This window comes from Neolamprologus brichardi, chromosome 23 (assembly GCF_056152115.1).
Source record: "Neolamprologus brichardi isolate AB-2024 chromosome 23, ASM5615211v1, whole genome shotgun sequence".
In the NCBI taxonomy this organism is placed as follows: domain Eukaryota; kingdom Metazoa; phylum Chordata; class Actinopteri; order Cichliformes; family Cichlidae; genus Neolamprologus; species Neolamprologus brichardi.
The window spans coordinates 13,163,353-13,187,162 of NC_142125.1; the positions used below are offsets into that span (position 1 = coordinate 13,163,353).

Below are 23,810 nucleotides of genomic sequence, written 5' to 3' on the forward strand. Positions count from 1 at the left end.
TTGGGGCAAAGATCCACCACTGTGAAGGAAAGGGGTGCACTTGACTTACAACATAAAAAGCATTTTGGACTAACTGCAAGCTATGGAGAGGTGAGTGTTGAAGACCCAAATAGAGAGAACTGCAGTACTCCAGCCTTGAAGTGATGAAGGCATCAATGCATTTTTCTAGATCTTTAGTAGGAAGATAAGACGCCACTTTGGCAATTTTATGTAACTGATAAAAACTGGTTTTCACAACTTTGGACATTTGCTTCTCCAATTTAAAAGAGCTATCTAAAAACACTCAGAGCTTTCTTACAGTGTGGGAATGATGACAAGCAAGAGGACCAAGGGTATCCGTTAAGTTATCCAAAAGGGCACGAGTTCCAGAAACAATACAATTATGTGTTGACCGTTTTTTAACATCATGTACAGTTAAGCAGAGGCAGCACTGAGACGGAGACATCCAGTTTCAAGGGGAAGTAAATTTGGATGTCATCAGCGTAACAGTGAAAGGGAATGTTGTATTTCCTGAAAATAGATCCCAAAGGCAGCGTTATAAAGATAACAGAGTTGGACACAAAACAGACCCCTGTGGCAAAAATGGTGACTATTCCACTTTCAAAGATACTGGCAGCAGCCAGTAATACCTCTTTCTTTACTTTTTACTTAATTTTTTAGTGCTCTTGTACTTTCTGCCGTGACCAAAAATTTCTCACGTGTGGGACTAATAAAAGGTTTATCTTATCTAATAGAGGTTTATCTCTCCGCCACCTAAGCAGATGCACCTGTTGTATGAATTTCAAAATCTTATGTCGTCTTATTTGAGTTCTTACATTCACAAGATTTTCAGAAAACTTGGCCTTTGACCCTTTGACCTTGAGGTCGAGGTCACCAATATTCAAACTTGTCGAAGGTTTTTAGTAGATACAGGTCTGGTATCAATTTGAAACTCCCACATCACTTCTTTCTTGAGTTATCACACTCACAAATGTGGGTGCCTGCCTGCTCAGCTGACAGGATGACGACAATACCCATCAGTCTTTTATCATTGAGGGGTAAAAACCATAACCATCTGTACATAAAATAAGCGTTTCGTAATGGAAAAAAGAAAGGTTTTTTTTTTAAAAAGTTTTACTGCTTATTTTGGCTTCTTATTGTCATTTGTTTACAAGAACAAAATTATTATTCAAATAAAACCACTTGGTATAGCTCAGCAGGTTGTGAAAGCGACCCAGAAGGTGAAGGCCTACTGCAGGCACCCGGCTTCCAGTCCATATGGGCCATGTACTGCATGTCATTCCTGACTCTCTCCCCCTGCTTACCTGTGTACTCCACTGTACTGTCACCTAGTACTACTCTGAACTCTCCTTCAACTCTGCTGTAGTTCAACCTCTTTGTTAGCTAGGCAGTAACAACGCTGCACTAATAAATTAAAGAGACATGGGCAAAGAAATGTGCAATCTTTTTTTGATAGCAACTTAATAAAATGAGGCAATTTCACTCAATGCCACATCCATTATGATAACTTAGGTTGAAGTATTTTCCAAGGAAAAAAGACAATGAGCTAAATGCTAAAATTATCAAAGCCATTAACTGTTCAGATAGACCACTTTCCTATCAAACAGAACTGATCATCCAAGTACATTAGACCATTTACACAATTCTAAAGAGCCACAATCTGTCAAAGAAAAGTAATTTAGGTCCTGAAAAGCTCTTTTTTTCCCCATCAGGTTACGACAGATGGAATTAAAAGAGTTTAAAAACACTGTACACGCATCACCTTTGTTCTAACCTTCAACTCCATGCTGCACTCTGGACCACTTTGCTGTTTTTAACAGGGTATGTGATGTTTGTGAATGCTCACGTTGAACAGCTGACCCAAACTTGTCACACAGATCTGCCAGGTCTGAAGCTGGGTCCATTTCCTCTGTGGACACATGCTTTCTAAGTGCTCCTACAACGGACAACTTGATTGGGCCTTAATGTTTACAGCCCGAAAAGGTAGACCAAAGCAATGAAAAATACATATCCCTGTAAACACCTTGCCCTTTTTCCTGGGCTTTATGGTGTATTTATAACCACATCTTTCCAGCACTAGAGCAAAGTGAAAGCCATGTTCAGATTAAATTAGCGCACGGCACCCTTTTCTGAACTAGGCACAGTTCAGGACCAGTGGGCTTGCACGAATAGGCCCGAGGGCAGACTCAAGTGCAGGGAAAATAACCTCGATAAGGAAACAAGTGGCTTCTTTGCTCTACACCTGACATGTTAACCGCTTGTGAGAGCTTCACGTGGACCAAAAAAAATAAGACTACAGACTTCAGCTCCAGGTTTGAATTTGTAACTACACATTTTGTGGTATAATTACACAAAGGTTCACTGATAGAATTCAAAAATACAAACCTTTTGCTGGGTCCTTGAAGAGTAAACAAAATGTACCAGGAAAAATACAATGCGAGCTGTCTACAACAGATTACTGTCCCACTTCCTGTTTAACATTAACTGCATTTGTCATATTTGTGCGGACACACACTGTTCCTGTGCAATTACAGATTACTGCCAACATCATCACACTAAACTGTGATCTTGTTTACAGCCTTTATGACTGTTTAACTGCTTATCCTTGTAACCCAGTTCGACTTTTGTTTAGTGAGCTTGTCACTTCCTTTGATCTCGGCAATAAAGGTGCACAAATGAGGGGAGCTGCATCTGCAGCTCGGAGTTGCAGAAGTAAAAGTAAAACTCTTCTGGTGTGCGAGTGTGTTTTGAAACATCAATGAGGTCAACAGTTGCCCTTCCACAACACTAGATGGTCAACTTCAGACTCCTCCTCACTGACGAAAATGGTCTCTTTGATTTAGGCGAGGGTGAGACAGACAACACCCACTTGCTCACTGCGAGTTAAACGGGTCTTTGCCTTCCTCTGCACAGACTTTGTGCTACGGAGCTGGCAGGTTAAAGATTGTTTGTACTCATGTCAGTCTGCAACACTTGCAAATTCACATGTACACACTGTTCGTTCACACTGAGATTTTCTTTAAGGAATTTTGGTCACACCTGTATATAAGTGCATCTTCTACAGACACATTCAGACAGTTCCCCCTCTAAACTCCCAGAGTTTTCTGGACAGTTCCACTCTGCTTTCGGAAATTTTCCACACCTGTCCACAGGTTGCCCCCACCAAGTTTTACCTAATCCCCCCACCTGCCTTGCCTGTTTAATATTGCCTTGCAGGGACCAGCCTTTCCCACCTTTCCGTTACCTGTATATGTTGTTTGCCTACTAACTGGTTTGTTCTCCTGATTATACCTGCATGTTTCAAACAGAAACCCTAGACGCTGAATATAATAACCATGCATATGGAAAACTGCATCTCTGCACGTCCCTCCCTCCTGTTCCCTACTTGCCCCTACAAATCAGTCCCAAGTCCACCATCACAGACTCTCAGACTTTTACATGCATCTCTGATAAATCTGTGAGGGCTCAGAGCTGTCCCAATGAGAAAATCTGTGGAGCTGGAGGGCTCTCTCTAAGACCTTTTAAAACCAATATGTTCAGTAAAACCACACTTAAATACACATAACACAAAAACACTAGATTTGCTTCATGCAAAGTAGAGCTTTTGCTTAGATCTGATGTTTTATGTCAAAGCAGTTCACACACTGAAATGTTGATCCACTGATTTGCTGTAAGGTGTGAGGGCTCAGTGACAAAGGGAAAAAATCTCACACCATTTGTTTTGGTTGCAGGTAGATTGTGGCAATCGCCTGTATTTTACACTGAAGATACTAAAATGTCTGCAAAACACTCACTAACCACGGAGCAGCAGTGAAACATGAAAAATGTGACACAAACCACAAATGCAGAACATTCACCTTCAAAATAACAGTTATAACAAACACATTCCAAAAGGTGAAACTTCTACTTTGAAGGCAAATGACTTTTATTTCCTGTTTGTGTAGCACTGTTCACTTTCGAACCACTAGTAGTTTGTAGTTTGTGAGTGTTTGCAAGCAAACAGAGTGACAGGTCTTCTATACTAACTACAGACAAGCACAGCAATGTGCTAAAGCAATCACAAGCAGGATTTCGGTGCTGCACCACATAATCCACTGTGACCAATGTTACGCAAGCAATTACCAACAAACTCCAGCAACCAGTCGCCAAACAGGCACGGAAAGACACATTTTTCTCAGCAACTACTGGTTGCCAGGGGGATGCCAACTGGTCTCCAAGCCTGTGTGACTGATGCCCAAGTAAAAGTGTAAAGGATTAGACGAGACCTAAATAATGAGGGCTCTCAAAAACTTATGTTGCGTTTACACACCAACACAGCTAGTTGGAGACACCATGGACAAGTATTCTTTCCTATTTACCTGAATGTCACATGTGTAGTTGGTGGGCTGTAATATGCAGTCTAAGTGGAGAGACTGTGGGGCCACAAAAAAGGCATGCATGCAGATGTCTGTTCAGAGCCACACCGAGTGAAGGGGATGCTAGAGGAACCCAGAACACAGCTATTCCTGTTTATAGGTTACAAAAACATCTTCTTCAATGTTAGATCATAAAAGACTGGCTTATGAGTGACAGCCAGGATCAGTTTCTCCTCCAAAATCGTTGCCAGTATCGATATCATAAATCCCAGCCTTCTTATTTTTGATGAGTCAGTCAGGGAGAAGTGACAGTGATGAGTGCTGTGCTGATCCAAATATTTACAGTAGCTGAGAGCACTGTGAGAATCACACAAAAAAAACAAAACACTGAAAGCATTTGTGTGTCATCGGCTTCAAAGGATTTGTAAATAAAAAGGAAAAATGCTGCCTGACCATACAACCGTGCGATGAGAGCCACAAGCAGCTAAATGATGTCAAAAACTGGCACAAAAGCAACCTGAGAAGCAAACAGTAAGGGCCAGACAGTGCTGGCTTTCCGTGATGGGACTTTTTAAAATAAGAGGGAAATTTTCATAATATATCAAAAAATGACTGAATCTTTGGGGGGAAAAAATTTAGATGAGTCATCAAATGGTCTAGGTCAGCTTGTACTACACCTCCATGGTCCATCAAATTACAAACACTGGTGTCATATTCACTGTTTTTAAATCTTTGCCCTCTTAACCGCTCTGAAAGAAGTGGGAAAAGTTTTTTCTGTGTCAACAGAGGAAAACTATCCCTTCTCACTGTTCAACCACACGAGACTAACGTTCCACAAAGGAGACGGGGAAAAAATAAAGTTTAGTTGTAAACAAATACTGATGTCTCATCATATTTATTAAAACCAAAACTTGAAAATAACCATTTTTCTTAGAGATAAACTCTAAATACTAGAAAAATGCCCAAGGCTTATTTCGGAACACTTTAATCATCAGCATCAGAAAAAAGTTGCATTTACACAGACTAGAGCTCGAGGCCAACAAGTGCAATCCCTGAAAAGTGGCAAAACAAATTTAGGGCTTTGGTTAATATGGCTCTTTTTAATTTGATCCTTCTACAACAAATGAAAGTTGGGCCAGCAGAGGGTTTTAAGAGATTAGATCATTAATGTACTGGATCTGTCTGATGATAACAAAAGTGACCTCAGACCTGACACAGAAGGCCCCCTTTCACCCTGAGCTTAAACCTATCAGGGAGCTTAAAACAACAACAAAGCTATATTACGTGAAAGCGCTGTATGTGAGCGCCGAGGGAGGCTGCACGTTGTTACCAAACTCGCATTGCACGCAGCAGTGTATAATGTAAAATTGGATAATCCATTAACCAAGCGGATTCTAGCCCAACTCACTAAGACCTAGAGCATACCCTTTGACCGCTCATGTATTATATCTGACATGTGAATGGTGCAAGTAAATGCAAATGTGGACCCACAGAGAAGCTTTCTTTTTATGTTATACGTGGAAGTCCCCTCCACCTCTTTCCAAATACTTGTAATAGCATTAAAGGCACTTTAGAGTCTGAACCTTGTTGCATTACTGCTCTTATTTCTGCAGATAAATGCTTTCCATTTAGTTAAGCCATGGCATTTTATTTTTAAATGTATATGTTTGTTGCTATATCGTTTTCCAGAATCCAATAAAGTTCAATCAGTATTATTACCAGACAAAATAAAGAATTACCATTGAGGTGATTTTTAAATACACAGCAAAGGTCACTTTCTAGATGCCATTTCTTCTTTCTTTTATTTATTTATTTTTTTAACTGTATTGTTGGACTAGAACTTCAAAGTGAGCTTGTTAAAATGTTTAAATTAGTGCTGTCAGCGTTAATCTTGTTAAAATGACGTTAACGCCATAACCGCATTAACGCGGCAAATCTCCGTTAGCGAGTTAGCGCGGATCGCCCCGCGCGTGGGGCTGCACGGCGTCAACGCGTTAGCTCGTCAACGCATTAGCATGGTTAGCTCGCCAATGCGTTAGCCTGGTTAGCTTGTCAACGCATTAGCGCGGTTAGCTCATTAGCGCTGTGCAGCCCCATGCACAGGGCTAATCTCAACAGTTGACAACCAGTCATCTATTCAGTCAGATGCTTTCAAGCTCTTTTACAAATTTCTCACATTTTTTTTTCTAGAAAACAATAATAAACAATTACATCTGTAAAACATTTATGATTCTGCTAGGACAACAACACTCATTACGGGTTTGTCTAGCTTTAGCAGAGACTCACGTTTCCAATCTGTCAAAGCTGTGCTGTCAAAGCAAACATCCTTTTCAGCTGATAGAGCTTTGTTTGCTTCAAACAAACACCTCATATCTGTTGCAAATAGGGGAAAACCCTGTTTGCAACAGATATGGCCTGAAATCTAAGTACATCAGTTCCTGAAAAGAAGCTACCACGCTAACACGAATAAGCCCCAAATCACAAGTCGAAATCAGAAGATATATTTGCTTAATCCCAAAACATTACATACAAGTACCACAAAATGGCCTTGAGGGTAACGAATAACCTGTCACGCCTCCGTTTTGCATACACAGCCTGTTTCTTGCAGATACAGAAAACTGAAGTCGTGTGAAGTACGGGTGCATCGGGGACGAATGCGAGGTTACGTGAAGACTCAGTCCCAGGTGTGAGCCGGTGGAGTGGAGACAGTGGCTTCCAGTCAGGATAATGATTTGGGTCAGTAGGTAACTACGTTCCTGGACCACGGGGGACTTGTTGCCAATTAATCCTGCCAATGAGCCAAGTGGGCACGGGAGACTGATAAATGCAGCTCATTCAAGGAGTGATGGGGTAAAACTTCAACTGCTGACACCACAGTCAGAGTTAAAATGACACAGTAAGATTACGAATTGTACCGAGCCTGACGTAATGGAAAACCACAACTCTTCCCAGTCAATTAAGCATTGTAAGCACTGCCTTAACTTCTCAAACACTGGCAGAGAGCACTGAAATCCACTCCAAACATAAAACTTTGAAACTTTAGGTTTTACCAACCACTTCCTCTCGTGCCTACAGTTCCTCCTCGACTTTAAATCAACCTCAAAAGAGAGGTTTATGCTATGGTATTTCCCCCAGTCTCATTGACTTTATGAGAACAAAAGGCAAATTCTGGGCAACAACAGACTTTTACACACAAACAAAAAAAAATGTTCCAAAATGTATGAGTTGATTCTGGTTAAAGAAGTTTCAGGTCATTTACAGTGCTAATAATAAGCGTTTCAAATCGCTTGGTTTCACAGCATACAAAGGTAAAATCTGAATTCTTCGTCCTTTCATCATTCCAATCTGTTTTATGTTTTGGAGTTGAGATGTTCTGGCACCTCATTAACAGTCCCGTGTTTTGCCAACTGCATGCTTCAGTAATTTGATGGTCTTTAGAGGCCAGCATCTGTCACTGCGTGCCAAGCAAGTGTAAAGTGTCCCATTAGCCTCAAGCTTCTGTCTAATCTGAGATTAATCATTTAGTGGCATCTGATCCTAAATGATTGGGGCACCTCTCGTCCTTTACTGTGTGAAATATTTACTGTTATGACGATGGCTCCTCTCCACGAAAAATCTAATGAGGACTTCTCACCTCAACTTGCTCAGAAACAAAAACTTGTTCTGTTGCGCTGAAATGCGCAGAAATTCTCCAACATTTTATGAATATTTTCTGAGCTGCAGGCCCTTGAAGTACACGAGGAGGGGGCAGGGGGTTAAGATTTAACGCTCTTTAATTCATGTCATTCTTTTCAGCATGTTTTGAGCCTTCATCACCCCCTTTGGGAATCAAGATGAATCATATGAGTATCATGACCATCACTTATATATGTGAATAAGATTAATGACATCTGTCTATTATATAGGCACCAGTGTTTTTATGTTCCATTTTACCACCCTAAGCTACACTTGCTTAAAGTCTTATTATAAGACTAATAGAAACCGTTTTAATACAAAAAAAATCATGGCTAGAAAAAGAGTCTTGGGTAAAAAGATTTTTTTTTATAAAGGAGACCTTTCAAAAGTGAGGGCCTTGATGCCTTGAAGTTTTCTCTAGTGAATTATCTGAAATCAGATCAAAGATCCAGGTTACCAGTGGCTGTTTCTGTTTCTCTACGTCACAGACATTAAACCGTCACAGTTTATTCAAACTATGACATATTTCATCATCCTGATGCTCAGAGCTGGTTATAAAAAAAAAACTGTTCTGATCAAAAACAGATCTTAGCTTTAGATTGTGACACTTGGAGTGGGTGTAAAATTGATCTGGTTGCAGATTTAAACGGAGCGTAAATGTATTTTTCATCCCTGAAAATTTCGCAGGGATATCTCCTGTACTTGTGAAGTTATGAGGCTCAGACGTGCCAGAAAAAATACGAATTAAAGGCTGATGCTGACATCTGAAACTGGACTCAAGAAAACATTTTAGGCAAGAGGAAGTTCCGTGGGAACCCTTTCAGGAACTTCATAGTTTGATCAAAAAAAATTGTTTTTTTGGTTTTTTTTACTGGTTCATGCCTCCAAAAAAAGTCCCTGCTCCTCAGCGAGTCCCTTCTGTGTTCCAGAAACTGAGAAAGTATAAACTAGTAGGAAAAATCAATAGAACAAAAGATGGGAATTTCAAAAACAAAGGGCAGCAAGAGCACGAGAGGGAGTATTCTGACATTGTTTTGTTCTACTCAAGCAGAAAACAGTGCCTTTAAAAAAAAAAAAAAAAAACCCCAAGTAGTTTCAATAAATCATTTTAGAGATGGGCCTCCCTTCTTTCCTTTCAGCTCGCCCTGATGGGTCAAATTATGGAGTTTTCTGTATTTATAAGCCCTAAATTGCTTATTTTTCCCCCTTTTCTTCTCTTTCAAATGGTTTTTTGTAAATGATCAATTAAAAGTACCAAAATATATTGAGCTTCTTTTTTATGGTAATATTTACCTCTGAAAAAGGAAGATCCTGTCAAAGATGGCAGTTGGCCCAACATAGAATTGATGACATTTCTGAGTCAACCTGGATCAGTATGAAGAGATTTTAGGATAGAATCGTTTACCAGTAAAACTGGACTCGTTTAAGTTGGAATAAATATCCGATTTAAATGAGGACACATCATGGTGATGTTCTAAATATCAAGCTAATCTGGATGCAGTTTTCCTCTTGCATGGTGTGCAGTGAATTTTCAGTTTAGGTAGAGGTATGCACACACTGACCGCTCTTGTTCTTTATAGGCAAACTAAATCTAACAAATTGTGGAAAAATCCAAACTTGAACTTAAGAGAGCACAATTCATGGCCACAGGCCTCGGGAGCCGAGAGTTCACTGGCAACGTACGGAGTGAAAGTCTGAGCTCTACAACAAAACCGAAACACAGTAAATTTAAGCAAAAGTTGGAGACTCGATTATTATGAAATATGTCGGCGTATGCCTGGCCCAGACAAGTCAACACAAATCTGACAACCTGCCAAACAAGAAGGTGGATCACAACATTAAGCGCAGGGTGCGGGCCTGTTTTTGCAATGGGAACGCAGACAATCAATGCAGGCAAAGTGTTGAGGAAAACCTACTTCAAAGTGCCAAAGACCTTAAACTGAGGTGATGATTGGTGTTCAAACATGATAAAGGCCACCAGCATGCTGCCAAATCAACAATAAAATGAGGGGCGTGGCCAAAGCTTTGACTTGTCCTGAAAAATAATGCATCGAAGATTGTTTATTGACTCACTCTATCCAGCACGAGTGCGAGAGAAAGAAAATTCAGCCTCAGCTGCGAGGAAAACCCCTAAATCAAGATTGCCCAGCCACACACATTCTGACATATGAATAAAGATTTGCGTATTTTGATTTTCCTCAAAAAGCACACGTTCCAAAGCTTGACTAATTCTTGAATATGTCACGTCCATCATCTCTGATGCCACAGGAGAAAACAGGAGCCGCACCAAACATGTGTGAGTTTGATCTGCACTCTAAAGGTCTAAGCAGCATAGGAAAATGGCTGTAAAGAAAACATCATTAGTTACAGAGTAAACAGGAGTTCAACAGAAAAACAGAAAGCAATCAAACCCTAAAGTGATTCTCCTTAATAGGAAAGATAATCTCCTCCACTTTAGCTTGATTCTCCTCAGCTCAGCTGTTTCCTCAGTGTAATTGCTCCTGTTAATCATGCCTTAATTTGTTGACGAGATTCATTTGGAAGACTTGACTTTAGAGAAAGAGAATCTCCTCCAATCTGGGTGTGCCAGCATCTTGAAATTAAGGATACGCAAAGAAGAGCGAGACCAGATTAAGTCATTTTAAGAGTATTAGAGATGCCCCTAAAGACTGATGTAACACCGTGATCGGCGTGTGTCACTGCTTATTAAACCAGCAAAACTGATCAGCCATCTCATTCTTCTTAATAGGAATACTGAAGAAACTTCTGTTTGTCCCTCTTTACAGCACCCATGTAAGAGTTTTAGCTTGTTTATAATAAAAACATCATAAAAACCCCTAACGCTCACTCCCTGCTGGCTCACAATCCAAAAAACCCAGAGCTGGAGCTCAATATTTATTTAAGATAATTATAAATCTGGTTGAGGTTTTTTCTGCTTAAATTTTAGAGCTTCCCTCAAGGAGGTTTCGTCCTTCCCCCAAAGAAAAATCAGGGGAAAAAATACATTTTTATTGGTTAAATAGTCAGAAATTCCACTAAAATATAGAAACTTTTGCTTAGCAAGATAACACAGACTTAACATTTTCTTAAATTTCTTAAAAATGACCCTGATTAGGTCATTTTCCTATAAATATTGATGCCACTTTACAACTATCATTAAAATAAATAACACTTCATAAGGTTCCTGTAATAGAAGCGCATTTGAGGTTTAAGCCAACCAGTCTGCTTTTCAGTTACTTAAAATTTCAAGTTAACAATTATCAGAATTATTACATTAGAAAATAATTGGATTCTCACTGTATGCATAATGCTTGCCATCACTGAGCAGCCCTACTAAATATCTGTCACCAGATATCTCAAGACACCCTAAAAGGTCACGTGTCTGACACCCATGGCTCAGAGAAGTTTTTCCCCACAAAGGCAGAAGCTACTTAACACTAAACGGTGTAAATAATCATTTCAAACATATTTTCAGTGGCATGTAATAAAACACAAATTAAAAGGAAACATTTACGCAGGCAGTTTATCTCTCAGGTTAAAAGGCTTACAGAGTCCCAGTGTAATTTAGAGATAGAAGTAATTAGATAATCAGACCACACCATCACTAAAATCAGCAGCCTGAGCCCTCGCAGCAAAGTAAAATCATTTACCTCTTGCTCGACTTGCGAAGTGGAAAAAAACTGCCAGGCAGCTGCCATTAAGTGTTTGAAGTGTGAAAGTAAGAGCCAGGAGGGAGGTCAGACCTGTTAAGGTGTAGCTATCAGTAAGAGTGGCTGTTTGCAAAACCAGAATTCTTCAATGACCTGAGCTGCCCTTCACTCACTCACACTCAACCACAGGACAGCTACAGGAAAACATACTGGGCTATTTAAAAAGTTCTGCCCTAAAAATGTGTGTTCGGTTTGGTCAGACATAACACTTTTTTTTTGCATTTTTCACCTTCATCTCTAACTTTCTGGCAAAACTGAGACATCTGCGTACAAAGTCAGTCTCGCAGTAAGAAAAATGTGTCACCGGAGCACTGCGCTCATCTGAACTTTTTAAACATTTTCCGAAAATATCTGGTGAGCCAGAGAAACAATCCAAATCGATCCCCTCACCTTTTCATATTATGATAATAACGATAAAGGTTTCCCAAAAGCAGCCGCATTATATGCAAAGAAAATACATGTGTGAAACTGCTACTTAAGCTCCTTTTAAGTGATTAGATTATAAATTAAGCACATAATGATACTCACAGTTTCTCTTTAGATCACTGAGGCACACAAACTGCTAGCTTCACTAAATGGCAGTGACTTGGAAGACTCCTCTCACCCCCAGAAAGCCTTGTGCAGCTGAAATGACTCACATCCCCTCATCCAACCTCTGTCAACCATCATGAGGAGGTAAACACTTCCAAATATGGAGAAAATATGAAGACGGTATTGGAGGGCAATATCAGTTTGGTTTGCTTTTAGCTTGGAATGCCATACTCTGTGAGCCAGAGTCACTCCACGGAGCCAGTTCTGCGGTGCATACCTTTCACTTGGAATAATAATGATGATTGTAGACACTTTTTACATTGTTTTGGGTTGAGTCTGACCTAAGATGGGTGACAGTGTGAGCTTGCTCTTATATTTAAGAGAATATAGTTTTAAAAAGGAAAGAAAGAAAAGGAAAAATGAGCGGCCTCAAAAGTACAGGAATGTCCAAGAAATGCAAAATAAAGTGAATATCAATATAATTCACTCCCTATTAACCAGGAAAGCAGGGCCAGATTAGCAGGTAAAAACAACCCACGTGCTGTGAGGAGCGGTCTTGTCGCACAGATTGTCTTCAAGTGATTAAGAGGGTGTAATTAAAGTCTGATTATGCCCCACGAGTGCCATAGGTCAGCCACTAAACAGCCGGTAGGAGAGAACATTACAACGCCCTGCATGGACTGGAAGTGTATTGAGGAGCAACTTGGCTTGAGAGTGCTCATTTCCTGAAACAGCTCAGCCCACTTCATTCAAATCCCACAGGAGAAGACCATTCACTGACACTTCAAGATACAGTCATTTTCCGTTTTTTGGTTCCCTCATTTCTAATGCGGGGAATCGTTTTCTGTAACAAACTTCATAGAAATCTGACTCAAAGTCAGTCTGAACAGTTAAATGAGAAGTCAAAGCTTTCCCCCTGACTCTAACGCCACATATGTAAATAATGTGCACCTGAGACGTCTGTGATGTGAAGGGTCTACAGGGTTAAAGTAAAGCTCTGCCCTTCTTTTGGCATTTGCATTACTTTTATAGGAAGCTGAACTCCAAGTGCACGTTTGGAAGGATATTAGAAGAGACTGCTAAGTGGGGCCTCACGAGAAGGCAGCTGCAATGTAAACACAGAAGAGCCTTAAAAACTTCACGACTCATTTATGCAAAGACGTAAAGGCGCTTATAAGCCAGTCTGATGCAACTTCAGCCTTTGTGCAGAACTTGAAAGCATCAGGTGGCAGCACGGAGGCGCACCCAAGCTTTCCAAAACAAATCATTAAGTAATACTTGATGATAAATCTCAAAGCAAAAATCAGCTGCCTGTCTAGTGACTGTCCCTCCTGGACTTTAGATGGTAATCCCGATTCTGCTTTGCAGCCTTGTGAGATTGACACGTTGGAGCTCCACCTGACACAGGTGTTGGTTACAATGACCCTGCAATTCACAGAGGACAGAGAAGACTCCTACAACCAGCATTCGGCCATGACAGTCTGATTTTTTCTTGATTTTGGCTTCTAATGATTATGCAAACAAAATAAAAAGAAAACAATCACTTTTTTTTTACATTCATTTTGATTATGAAGTTCACCACTTTCCTTTACTGGGGTGTGTTTTCCACCCACATAAAACACCCAAAGTCACTTGCTGTTTAGTTCAGCTCAATCCAAGACAATTATAAGACACGCTTCAGTCAACAAGATCTATCTGAAGGATGAAAAGTTCACAAGGCCGCCTGCAGCGCTCACTGGTTTGAAGAAGTTCATCAGCTCTCTGTGCTTGTGTACAGGTCCATTAAACACCTCAGACCGCTGCCACTTGGGGGGGGGGGGGTTCCCATCTGAATCCACAGACATCACATGGAAGACTGGCTGGAAGCAGTGGTTTACCTTGTAAGATATGCTTTATGGTCAAAATTATTCCCCAAGTCTGTGCTGGATGAACCTAATAAACCTAAAGGTGTGTCCGCCATATCTGCTATCGTCTTGTTCTCAAGTTATCACAATATACAAGATTTTTAGAAAGCTTACCCTGACCTCGAGGTCGAGGTCTCTGAGATTTTTGGTAGATGCATCTATGGTATCAATCTGAAGCTCCTACATCATTTTCCAGTTATCGGAATCACAAGACTTTTCGAAAAGTTGATCTCTGTCCTCTAACCTTTGTCCTTAATGTTGAGGTCTTGGAGAATCAAACTCATCTGAGATTTTTGGTAGATATCATACCATGGCATCTTCATTTAAAAAGCTCTTTAAAACACCCATAGCTGACACAAAGTGCTGTACATTGGAACTAATAATAAATAATAGGAATCATTTAAAAAGTATATCCCTGTGATATCAGTTTGAACCTCCTACATTGCTTTATTCTCGAGTTATCACAAACTTAGGTGTCCACGCTGCCTGCCTGTACGCTCACCCAACAAAAAAAAAAAACAACAACACATCAGTCTTTTAAGGCTGAGGGGTAAAAACTTTCTGGACTGAAAGAAATCAACTGCCTGGTAGGTTGAAGCATGAGACAGGAATTGCCAGAGCCAGCTGGTTAGCAGGAACTGAAATTTCAACATAACATAAGGGTGAGTAAATTATTGGTGGCATCACCCTACCAAAGTAATGCGTATCAAAACATATTTGGGCGACTGCTGAAACACAACAGTGACCTGCTAGGGTGAAGTCTGCGTGGGAAACACTGAACTTCTTCAGACTGGATCCAGTCTTCTGCCTATGAAACAGTGTGAGGGGAAAGAATGAAGCCATTTGGTCTCCTTTATCACTGACAGACTCACAATCAAGCAAAGTAATAGTAGGGTCAAAGGTCAAATTTCACATAATGTTTAGATGCAAACTATGGTGACATATTTGGAATCTCTATATATCAGTAAGTGTTGCCAAAACAAACAAAGACAGGACAATTTTTAAGCATACTTTTAATGATAAAAGACTTTCTGAACATTTGACCTTATTTGAACTGCAAAAGTACAAAAAACATGATATTTAGATTTCCTATACACCATACCCAATATAACTTTATTCTATCAATGGCAGTAAGAGATATAGTTTTAAATAGCATTACTATAACTTTGACCTTTAGATCATTTACCTTCAAAGAAAGGTAAGAGGTCAAATCTGACATTATATTTTAAGTCATTTATATTGTACTTGATACCACAAATGTCCATTTCCAACCGATAAATCAATAAGTTTACCTTGACCACCTTTGGTGGATGAAAGCCAAGTTTGGATGGATTATTAACATGACCCCACTCTACACCCTCACAAAGTTGATAATATTTCATTCAAAACTTTTTGAGCTATTGTGTTTAAAGATATAGAAATGCTACCAAAAACATAGCCTCCTTTGTGGAGGTAATTAAGATGATTCCAAACATTCTTTTTTATTCGTAATGCCTACAGTACCCACAATGCACATCCACTACCAAAACAAGTTGGAGATTGCGATGTATTTTGGAAGTGGCGGCTAATATGTTATATAATAAGTTTTTTCTTGCATTTGCACGACTCACTTGTCTCCACACTAAGGCTTGCTGATAAGTGCCATTACACCTGATGTACAAAAGCTCACGAAGATAATAGAGCAATAACAAGTTCATAGGAATCCTCACTGGAAGGAACACAATGATTAACAAGTAACTCCTTGTACTGTTTAACACTGAGCCCATTATAAAAGCTTCATTGTGGGCATGCTGCTTTTATGGTAGAACATGAAGTTCAGGCCCAGAACTAAGTCCCTACGTTTCTACAGTGTGGAAATTAGTACACTTAATCTTCCAACCAAGTTCTAGAACCACGTGACAGAAAACACAGCAACATGTAAAAAGGTAAAACTCAGCAAAGCAAAAAAGCTCTCTTACTTTTTCTCCACTTTGACGTCGCTGTAGTGTTTCTGGAAGACGATGAAAGCCGTATGTTGAAGTCTGTTGACACTGAGAAATAAAAAAAACCCTCAGTGTTACTCAAATGGATTACACAACTTTAATTGTGCTATGCAGGACCCACACTGGCATGGTAAGTAGGTCCTGTCATCTCACACACATTTTCTTTTCCATGACTGTGTTGTTCATCAGCAGAAAGATGAACTTTGGGCAGGCTTCCTATAAATCGTGCATGAACCTAAGCGCTGGTTGTCCATTTAAATTTGAGTCTGTCAGGCACCTGTCACCCCTCTGGGAGCAATACTTCATAGCAAAGATGTAGAGCGGGAACAACAATGCTGACAAGTGACACCGCAGAAAATATTTTACCACAGCACAACAATTATTTAGCAGAGAGAACTAACAGACTAAAATCTAATATAAATGCATTCCTGACAGGTGAAGGACCAATTTGTTTGCACTGGCCATCATGTGTTCAAGTCAAAGCATCTCATTACTTTGTAGGGATTAGGCGTCAAATTTAAGACACTACATACTCCAGCAGACAGGTTCAATGAGCTTGGCTGATCTGACTTCCATCTGATGGTACCAAACCAGTAAAAATGTTGAATGTCCAATTTATCCAGCCAACATTGGAACAAAACTTAAAAGAGGCTAAAACCTAATTCTGAATTGAAAGATAAAAGGGTGAAAACATTGTGATAATATTTTAGTCCCTCCAAAACAGTCATACTGCAAGGTTCAAAATTAAAATCATCTTGCAACCAAAGACAGGCTGTGACACATTTTTTAAGCTTAAAAAAACTATTAACTAGCCAACAGGAATGAAGATTGTAATAATGGAATAATTAACACGGTAACTTATTTATATACTAATTCTTATTCATGGTAACTGTACATAGCTTTTCTACTGCTTATCCAGGTTGAGGTCACATGGGCAAAAATACGTATGCTACAAACACTTTAGACTGGTTTTGGTCCATGTCATGTTTTGGGGCTCCATTTCAGCCAGTGATGTTGTACTTGTCATAGAAAAGTAAAGTTTTGATCCACTATTTTCAAAGATTGGAAACAGCTTCATTTTTTAGCATTACTATGATCCAAAACGCTCTGCCAATGCAATAAAATCACACCTGAATAGAAAAACACACAATGGAACACTATCAGTCACGGACTGGCTTCCCTAGAGCCTGGACCTCAACATTATTGAAACAGTGTGGGAGGGAGAAACATCCATCTACGAAGCCTGGAGAACTATTCCTGAATACTACTTAAAGAAACAACAGGAAAGCTTTCCTAAAAGCTTTCAGGCTGTGTTGAAGAATAAAGGTGGTCACACCAAATACTGACTTTCAAGCTTGTTGGAACTGTAAAAACTCTGTTTTTGACCCATTTTCCTAGAAAAAGAAAAAAAACTATCAATGGTGATTTTTGTACAGTACTGGTCAGAAGAACTGCATCCCATCAAAAAAGCCCATCTCTACATTTTGATATATGAGTAGTTTAAACAACACCTGTTTGAATAAAACCTTCAAATAGTTTCATTGCTTTAAAAAAAAAAAGTCCTCAATAATGTATACGAATCTAAAGCTGTGAAGCAGCAAATCCAAATAACCAGAGTGACCCAGTTGAACTTGAGATTTTCTACAACTTTCCAAAGATGTCATTACATTAAACAGCAAACTGATGACTTGCGTCTCCATGAGATATAAAAATTCAACCTTTATGCTACTTTTTGTTTAAATGTTATGCTGAATGGACATTAGTTATATACCGTAGACTGCATTATTAGTAGTAGCACTGTCTGGGTTCAAGTGTGTATTTCTATCTGAAATCAACACTAATAAAATTCATCAAACAGATACCGCAAGTACTTACAAAATAAAAATCCCCCCGAAATGGTTTTAGCTTTGAAGGAGCCCTGCAGCTGTAGGGGACGACCCCGAATTATCCTACAGGATTCTTTTGTATTAAATAAGAGTCAGATGGAAGTATTGGGAAAACCAGCCTACTACATGTCACACCCCAAGCTGAGAAAACAGCAGAAGCCTTAAACAGGCACAGACATGTTATGCTATGCTGTGTAGGTTGCATCATGGGGCTGGTGGGGAACTGTGTTGTTATCGGTCCCAGGCGATCTTTGGTGTTCATTTAACATATTTGCATTCATTTTATAGTTTTTTGTGCAATAACAATAAACCCATTCGTCATCCTTTAAGGAAGTTTTTTATAGGCCCAACTTTAAATGATGAGTTTTGAGTTGATTAAGATCTGGATGCATTATTCAGAAATGTATGGAGTATGAAAAACTGGGAGATGGTGTCTTCAGCCACTCAAGAAAACATCACTGACCCATTCAGATCCAAATGTCCTTCAGTGGAGGAAATAGCACCGCAGTCTACAACGTTGATATGGACATAACTTTTTTTTACTGCACAAAAGAACAAGAGCGTGATAGTAAAGTGGAACCCCGACTTACGAATACCCCATGTCACGAAAAATTCAAGTTACGAAGGCACTGAACAGCAATATATTTCTGCCCGTGTTACAGCAAAATGCCCGTGTAACGAAATCCGCGGACTCTGATTGGCTGAGCCTACAATGCCTTCAGAATCATGTGACAACCCCTTGGCTTCTGTACTTGCACTTCGCTATTCCACTTGAACGACGTATTGTTGTTCTAGTTAGCAATTAGCCTATAGCCTATCGTTCAGCATCGCCTCACTCAAAAGGCGCGATGGGTGCTTCGACTTACGAAAATTTTCAACTTACGAAAGACCCTCGGGAACGAATTAATTTTGTAAGTTGGGGTTCCACTGTAAAGTGGAAACTGAATAAAGGACAGGAACAGCTGCACTAAGCTGCTAACACGGTTTCAGCTTTTTGCACAGACAGCATGCTAATGCTAAGCTAGCCAGAGAACATACTAACGCTAGGCTAGCCAGACACCAATGCTAACACTAAGCTAGCCAAGAACCCAAAGTGAAAGCTGTCTTTGGACTGTGGAAGGAAGCCGGAGTACTGAGGAATACCCACACAGACACACGGAGAACATCCAAACTCCACAGAGAAAGGCTCTGGCCTGATGGTGGATTCGAACCCAGGATCAGCTTGCCAAAGCTAACCGCCATTCATAACAACACTAATTGTAATTAACTATCTACAGCCTTAGAAGATCCTTGGTTTATCATAGCTTATAGAGGTAGTGTTTTCTAAAAGAGGTGCTGTGTGAGTATGAAAAACTGGTGCTGTTTCTTTCAGAGAAGGACATTCTCATTAAAATATGTCAAGAAACACAAACAGTGGAATAACTTGACTAAAACTACCAGGGGGGCCAAGGCTCAAAGGCAGCAGAGCCACTCATCTTTTAAGTTTAACATCATCAACGCTGTCAAACGAGTTCTTTTTAGCCAGAGATTTTAAAGACAGTTTCGTTTAATGTTGCCTGAGTAGAAAATGTGTCGGAGCGACGCAGATGTATTCAGTTTGATGACAGCTCTCCCAAGGGACCTTGGTGTTATTGATTTGAAATTCACATCCAAGTCAAAGTTTGAATTCAGTCTTTTAAAGAAGAAAGTGAGATTTATTTTTCATTCCAAGGCAGAACAATACCTACAGGCTGGACCAAGATTATTGTTTCACTCACAAAGAGGAAGATGACGTCAGATCCATTTAGGTATAAAAGGGTTGAGTTTAGTCAACTTTCTGAGGAAATCTTGAAGCAAAATACGGAGGTATTGCCTCAGTACTGGTTACGTCAACAGACCAAACATTTTTAAACATATCTACAAGGGAAAAGTCCATATCTCTGGCCACTATTTGCACAAGCACTCCCCCCTGGTTTACAGCCTGGCTTGTTGTACACTATGGATGTGCATGACTTATTATCTGACAACTGAATGTTGCTGCCCTGTCCAGTCACCGATACAAATATTAGTCGGGTAAATTAATTCTTCATATTTTATTGATGTACAACACCAGTTAACAACCGTTTTGGAGATGTTGCGTCACCAGTGACTATGTGAGTCTGAAACCCTTTCAAAAGGCTGTTAAACACACAATGTAAAAAGCAGAGACCCATACATTTACCATGAAACAATCTTACATACACTGCATCTGCATTTTAAAACCATCATGCTGTCAAACCATACAACAGCAGAATTATAGAGAAGTAGATGTGGGACTTAGCCTTTAAAGTTCCACTTTGTTGGTTTTTATGCACTGCAAAACTTCAATCTAGAAGGAATTTATGTGGGAATGCAAAGCAGATTTCTTCATCCATTTTGTCCAGGTCATAACAGGAGTATATATCCCAATATAGCCCAAAGATGATCACAAAACAGACATGCAGCTGGAATGACAGGCAACAGTTTTAACTGGTGCTGCAACAGAAGATTAGGAATACAGGACTATAGAGAGGCAATCACACATGATCATAAAATGCTTTCATTTATGCTTCTAAGAAGAAAAAATTATGCAGTATTTTTATTCATTATGATCGATGCTGGACTTTTAACCTGCCTAGTTTGTGTCTGTGCAGCAGAAATGAGCCTTCCCTGGAGGATGTCTGGGCTCTCCCTTAGAGAAAGGGTGAGGATCTCAGTCTCTCAGAAGTGGTTCGGAGCAGAGCTGATATTCCTCCACATCAAATGGAGTCAGTTGAAGTGGCTCAGACAACTGACTAGATGCCTCCTGGATACCTCAGAGGTGAAATGTTTCAAAGATATCTTACAGGAAGGACACTCTGGAGCAGACCCAAGACAAACTGTGGAGATTATGTCAAAGTGTCAGTACCAGAGCCTACCACAGCCTAGAGGAGGTAGCTGCGAGACAGAGGTCTGGACATCTCTGCATGGAGAGCTGCCTCTGTGACCCAGGACCCGGATATAAGCATTAGAAAACTGACCGATTGATACATTCAGTTCCAAACTGTAAAATAATTACACAAACGGCTAACAAACAGTCACTTGAGCTTCCCAGTCTCAATAAATATCTACACCAATGCCTGACTGTGTTGTTTACGAAAGACAAACTGTTTGTCTCTTCAAGTTGATTCATTCTCTTCCAGTTGATGGGAAAAATGGCAGCAGAAGCTGGAAACACGTAGCAGACGACAGTGGTGGCCAAAAGGCCAATCGCAGTGTATGCAGGCTGCACTGATACATGTGTATGAAAGTGCATACAAGACTGAACTTCATAAATGTCTGCAGTTACAATGTGTCACCACCATAAAACCATAAATCCAACATAATCCCCATGGCAGACAGGCATAACATTGACTTTTGTACTATATTCCTTCATTTAAATAATGTAATAGATGAAAAAATGATGAATCATTGGGCCATGTCTTATCTCATAGTATCAAAAGTACCGTCACCTGACAGTACAGTCAAATTTGTCACTGACGTCATCAGCGACAACATAAAGGCTTCTTTCCAAAGTGGAGAACACAGATTCGCATTGATAGCTGTTGTTTTTTTTGTTTCGCCTTTAAAAAGTTTGACTCCCCTGCTGTGAAGGATACGTCTGTAGCAATAACGCCAACAAAGCACAGATGTGTTACTTTGTAACACAGGCGGCTATGAAAAGTACTCGAACAACGTGGCGAATTCGAGGCAAACGAGTCCAACAAACAGCAACGGTGACGATACAAATAACTATTTTTTAGTAAACGGAAGTTTCTGGGAGCTCTAAAGTAAAAAGCAGCGACATGTTTCCCTTCTGATGGAGGGCTCTGTGGGGGCTCTGGTGTCTTCCGCATTGCTCTGCAGTAAACCACTGTGCTAAATCTAGGAGCCCCGCAGAGACGCCCCGAGTGTCGTTTAGCCAAATGAGCCGCTTCACAGTGTTTGAACGTGTTTTCTGTGCATGACTGAGTCCAGCTCGGCACCAGCTAGCGACAAGTTAGCTCTGTTAGTTTCCCCGTGTCACAGTCCTACCGGCCCGGGCTCTGGTACCGAGTCCACGCCCTCACTGTGAACCCGTCCGAGCTGCAGTAAAATCCACATTACATCCCAACAAGGCCGAACAAAGTGAGCACGAATTGCTCCAGAGCCGGGTTCTTAACAGCAACACGTCAAACTGCACCGGAAACCGCCCGTATGTTTGAAAAGGTGCGACGTATAGTTTCACTTACCTCGCTTTCTAGGAAACCTAACACAGGGGCTGAAATCCCACCAAAAAAAGTGAAAACTACTTGATCCAAATTCTGGGAGAGTTGTAGGCAGTGACGTCACGCTGAAATTCCAGCTCGTCTGAGTCAGTTCAGAGGTTTGCCCATGTAAGGCAGCAGGCCAAAACAGCACGGCCCTCAGTGCGCACACATCTCCGGTCTGTGCGCACAGCTGCACGCTGCAGTCAGGCAAAGGTCCACGCTGGAGGCTTTCTCCTCAAATAAACTGTCATCCTAATAAATACTGAAAAATAGAACGTACCGATACTTAGAACCCTTAAAATGTAAATGAAAGAAGAGTGTGCAGTGATTTGGTGTCAAACATGTGGCCTGGGGGCCAGAAGTGGCCCTCCAAATAAGGGTCCGGTTTAACTTGTGGTATTTGTTTGCATATTTCACTCTCTTTATTCGAGGCGTTGTTGTCATATTGCACAAACAACAACCTCTGTCTGTTAGTATCTGACATCACCAAAAACAGATAAATACAAAATGTTTTAAAAAATAACACAAAACTTTGTCAAGATCATCTTCAGCCAACAATACAAAATATGGGACAGCCTAGATTCTATCCCAGGTTTTCTCATGGGCTGTATCACTACAAAAGAAACATGGGGGCCAGAACCAGCACTCCAAATGCTTTCCAGTCCAGCCCACGGGATTCGTTTGCAAAGTGTGAGATGATTACTTAACCTGTCACAGGTAATCACAAACAAATGTGTAAGTTTGGAACACCTGTGATCTTCTGGTTCATTATTATAGAAGCACTGGGATTTTAAGAAGACATAGCATTAGCTAAATTTACCTTTTTATATTTTCTCTCCTCCCTTTGATGTTTTTTGATACTTCAACGCTCATGTATACGCTGTACATAAAAGATGGGCTTGGCTATTGTTTGTACTTTGGCCACCTTTATGTTATTCTTGTTTCTATTTATTTGTTTTGGAAACACAAATGAGCATATTTGGATGACAGGATGGAGTGCAAAGTTATCAGCTAATGCTAACTAGCTTCATTATTAAGTATCATTTATAAGCTGCGTGGATGCAATACAGATACACACAGATACCTGCTAATTAGTGCAAATTAAGAAACCTATAAAGTCACAATATTTTTCTATTAAAAATGCCCCAAAAGGCACTAACAGCACTAACAGCAGTTCAGTTTGGTCACTCCATTTACAGGATCTAAGGCCTAGTCAGTGTCTTCTACATGCACACCTGTCAGTCAAAGTGGCTATTCTCATAACTGTAGATTCTAGATGGGTGAGTTATATAAAATTCATAGTTTTTATGAAGGAGGAAATTATCCATGGAGACCAAAGGTGTGGGTTTTTTTTTTTTTATCAGGCAGTAAACATGTTTATTTCTGCTGTAAAGTTAGACATTTTAACATGGGAGCTGACTTAAAGCTGGACCCTGAGGTTGTTTCTTGGTTTAACCAGGCAGGAAGTGAAACTTTCTCGACTAAGAATGTGTTTTGTATGA

General features: G+C 40.2%; 1 protein-coding gene across 2 annotated transcripts in view; it reads right to left on the reverse strand.

The window, feature by feature from the left end:
• The window catches only part of lpp (LIM domain containing preferred translocation partner in lipoma), a 182,329-nt gene extending 159,878 nt beyond the window's left edge, over positions 1-22,451 (reverse strand). Inside the window, exons 1-2 of one of the 2 annotated variants that reach the window (XM_006790413.2) lie at positions 22,291-22,451; positions 16,134-16,205 (exon numbers count right to left, since the gene is read on the reverse strand). The gene's annotated coding sequence lies outside the window, so the exon portion shown is untranslated. Of the gene's footprint in view, positions 1-12,268; positions 12,338-16,133; positions 16,206-22,290 lie in introns of those variants that run through there. The other variant, XM_006790414.2, reaches the window with a different exon arrangement.
• Between the last annotated feature and the right edge of the window lie 1,359 nt (positions 22,452-23,810).